The following is a 4,239-nucleotide window of genomic DNA, read 5'->3' as shown; positions in this document are numbered from 1 at the left end:
TTCACCCCAGTCCTTTGAGCAAAACCCTAATTCGAGTGTGAGCATCTGGAGCAAGGTAGAAGACCATTATTGATCTTGGAAGTGTTATTTTGCAAGGAGGAGGAGACTTGGTTAAGGGAACAACAGGAGAAGCTATATTCTGAGAGTTGGGGACACAGAGCAACGTTATTCAGGTAATATTTTTGAGTTGTTCCCTTCTATGTTGATGTGTATATGGATTTAGGGTTTATTGAACCCTTTTGTGGCTAAATCGAGTGCTTCCTTAGCCCCCCAAGCGATTGGAACCCTATATCGGGACCCTTGGAAGTCCAGAGTGTCCCATGCCTGAGCTTTTCGGGAATCAATGGAGGTTTTGGATTGGAATCCTTATGCCTTAGGTCAAAACGTCAATTACGAGTCATGGGGTGTATTATGAGCACCGAAATAAGGACCTTACGTGATGAATCGGTCTAGGAAGGCCAGACCTATGAATTGTCGGAGCAGATCTGACCTTAGAAAACATTTTGAGCGGTTGCATGGCATGGACTCGCCGAGTCCGATGAACAGACTCGGCGAGTAGCTTGAAGATTGTCATAGAATGGTCCTGTCCGGGTTATGGGTTGGATCGGTGAGTCAGGGCGAGTTAGAGGGGGTTAACAGGTGGTCTGAGTCGAACTGGGACTCGCCGAGTTGTTCTTCAGACTCGGCGAGTTGAGTCGGGATGGCCCCGCGATTCTTCCAGGAGGAACTCGTCGAGTCAGGGGGGATACTCGACGTGTAGAAAGGGAATCTTAGAGAGTTGGTGAGAACGTCTAGACTCGCCGAGTCGCCCTAGCGCTCGCCGAGTCCGGTCAAAGTTGACCGTTGACCGTTGACCGTTGACCAGAGTGGACCTGTGTTGACTTCTTAGGGATAGTCAACATTAGAGATATAAAGTGCTAACTAGGGACATACGATGCTATAGGAGGATTAGAGCTCGGAGAATCGGGCACGAGGGATTCCCAGGATTGTGAGATATCGAGACACGCGAGGTGAGTCTTCTCACTATACTTTACCTTGAGTATGTAACCAGAGTTATGTGACAGATTATTTGTATGCTATGTATGATATGTGTTGTACTGCATTATTTCTATGTGATTTATGCTGTGCCTGTTTGCAGAGTTGGAACCGAAGGGTTCCTAGAGTTAGAACCTGAGGGTTCACAGAGTTGGGTGCACGGACCCATAGAGTTATAGCCTCGAGTGGCTTATATGTGTTATATGTGTGGTATTTTGGGGAACTCACTAAGCTTCGTGCTTACAGTGTTTGTGTTATGTTGTTTCAGGTTTCATTCAGTATCACGGGACGGCACCGACTTGATTGTACACACCAGAGAAGGAGTCATGATTTAGAGGATCCTGGTTTTCTATATAAGTGAAAATGGAGTTCCGTTTTGTAATTTGATTATGAATGAGATTTTTTTAAACAAGTATATTTAAGAATAAAATGATTATCTTAAACGAAAATTTGTTTTGAAATTTACGGTGTTACATGAAAAATGAAAATGAAGTTTAAGTTTTAAATGAATTGAAACTCCTAGATCTTTTGAGATTCATTAAACTTTTAAATGAGATGTTTAATCTTGATTATGCCCTTCATGTTTGTGACTGGGATGCCGAGGATCACAAACAAGGTGTGAATAACCATGTGAATCAACATGGTGCACTCAATGCTACTATCACCTAATCAATGTCCCAGTTAGCCACACACGCTCCATTGATCTATGATAAACATCGAGCCACCCTTCGCTACCAATGTTAACCCCAAATTAGTGTGTTGGTTAACCACGCATGCTCCACTAACGTTTGACAAGGGTACAAAGTGTAATTCGATGGATTAGCATACAATTTCACATTTTGCTTAAAGTAACTATGATTTGGGAATTTGTAAAAGCATTTAGTTACTTTGTATTTCATTATACTTATAATGGAAGGTTGTGTCCTATCCTACCCGTTCGACTAACGACCCTCCACTAGTCAAGAGTGCAGTGGGTAAGAGTGGATACCTATTCAATCGCCAATTTATAGGCAATTTCCTTAAACACCCCTTAGAGACCAGCTTCGTGAATGAGGCCTACTAACGGTAAGATTGACTCTTTACTCATACATATATATATATATATATATATATATATATATATATATATATAATATTAGACTTTTAATGTTACATATCGTATAAGGGTGTATTTTATAGTTTTAAAGTACTAGGTGGTCTAATTTAATAAATTATACCTTTAATGTTACAAAAAGAAAGATAAGAACGTGAAAGAAGATCAAACACCAAAGAAGACACCCTTACAAGAACTCAAGTCAGTGTTCTCAAAGAAGTCGGGAAAGAAAACGGAAGGATCGAGTTCATCTTCAAAGGACAAGAACAAGGTTGAAGACTTAGATCAAATACCTATCCCGAACGAATCCGAATCCGAAGCCAAGTTTGGACTTTATACAAGTGAACCCGAGAACGAGCCTAGAAAAGAGATAGTGAATATAGAAGAAATGTCCATGGGAGCTTACAGAAAGAGAATTTGAGATGATGTTGGCCTAGGTTTAGTACAACCTGCCATAAGTGCCACTGCCACATTCGAGCTGAAAGGACATATCCTTTTTGCACTGAAGGATATTCCACTCTATGGAAAAGATCATGAGGATGTGTTTAAGCACTTAGATGAAGTCAACGACATTGATGATTATTTAAATGTCCCAAATGTGAATAGAGATACCGTCTTGCTAAGGATGCTACCAATCACTTTCAAGGGAGCAGCAAAAGATTGGTTAAAAGCACTATCATCGGGTACAATCACTACTTGGGCTCAAATGCTTGAGCAGTTTCTAGACCAATTCTGCGCACCATCCAAGATAGCTAAACTCAAGAAGGTAATAGCCAATTTTGAGCAAAACCCGAGGGAATCACTTTACGAGGCATGGGAGCGCTACAAGGGGTTGTTAAAGAATTGTCCTCAACATGACCTTAACATTCAACAAGAAGTGTCCATATTCTATGACGGGGTCAATGTAATGACAAGGCAACTCCTTGATTCTCAAGGACTAATTACAAAGAAAAATCTGGGTGAAGTCAAGGAATTAGTTGAAGAATTTGCATAGCATTCTCGTGAATACCACAATCCAAGGAACGAAGGAGTAAAGGGAGTTGGGAGTGCACATTCTGAAGAGATGGATGCTATGATGGCAATGCTAAATAATATGGACCGAAGGTTGACCCAAATGGACCAATCAATTCATGCAATTAGAGTTGGTTGTGAAAGATGCAATGGGTCACACTTGACTAAAGATTTCCATTTGGATGAATATGGGAACAAGAAGGCTCAAGTTTGCTATTCAAGTGGAGATAAATACGATGAAGACTGGAGGAAACCAAAGAAAGAGTGGCTTCCATATGATGAGTACAAGAAGAAAAAAGAAGAAAAATATAAGCAGATAGGCTTCTACCAAAAAGAGCAACCACCATATGAGAAGAAAGTAGACGTGGAAAGCATTTTGACCAAATTTATGGAATCTTCCGAGAAAAGGCATGATGACACCGATGCAGTGCTAAAGGAACACATGAATATGATGAAAGAATAGCACAAAATGATAATTTACCAGCAAGCTTTATTAAGAAATCATCAAGCATCGATTCATAGTTTAAAAGTCCAAGTTGGTCAACTCACTACTTTGATGAATAACAAATTATATTCACAACTTCCCGAAAAGAAAGATCAACCTCATGTTATGGCTATTGATATTGAAGAAGAGGCGATCTCTGAGTTTTTAGAGGCACTAGAAGTGGAACCAAAGCAGCCCGATCCAAAGCTGAAGATCGAAAATGAAGACATTGCTGAAACACCATACTCACGTCGTGAATCCTCTATGCTCACGTCGTGGGCCCGGTCTGAACAGAAAAATTCGATATCTGTTCCAGCTTATAAACCGCCTTTTCCATTCCCTTCCCGAGCTAATCTTAGTTCACTAGAAAGGGAACATCTGGAGTTTATTCAACAAATAAAGGGTATTCTATTAATACACCATTTATCGATTCGCTTTCAAAAATTCCAGAATACACGAAGTTCCTACAAGATCTAATAGACACTCGACATGAATTAAAGAAGAATTCTAAAGTGATTCTTAGTGAGCAAAGCTCAAGAGATTTATGGGGAGAGTTACCTAAGAAGATGCGAGATCCTGGACGCCTCACTCTTCCATGTGAGTTTGGAAATAATTT

At 40.3% G+C, this 4,239-nt stretch overlaps 1 non-coding gene across 1 annotated transcript; it reads right to left on the bottom strand.

The window, feature by feature from the left end:
* Nucleotides 1-2,882: 2,882 nt before the first annotated feature.
* LOC111913130 (small nucleolar RNA R71) lies at nt 2,883-2,989 on the bottom strand. The gene has a single exon (XR_002857438.1). It is a non-coding gene; the product is annotated as a small nucleolar RNA R71 (small nucleolar RNA).
* Between the last annotated feature and the right edge of the window lie 1,250 nt (nt 2,990-4,239).

This window comes from Lactuca sativa, chromosome 4 (assembly GCF_002870075.4).
Source record: "Lactuca sativa cultivar Salinas chromosome 4, Lsat_Salinas_v11, whole genome shotgun sequence".
Lineage (NCBI taxonomy): Eukaryota > Viridiplantae > Streptophyta > Magnoliopsida > Asterales > Asteraceae > Lactuca > Lactuca sativa.
Note: the sequence above shows the minus strand (reverse complement) of the source record. Positions and strands in the feature narration are given on the sequence as shown.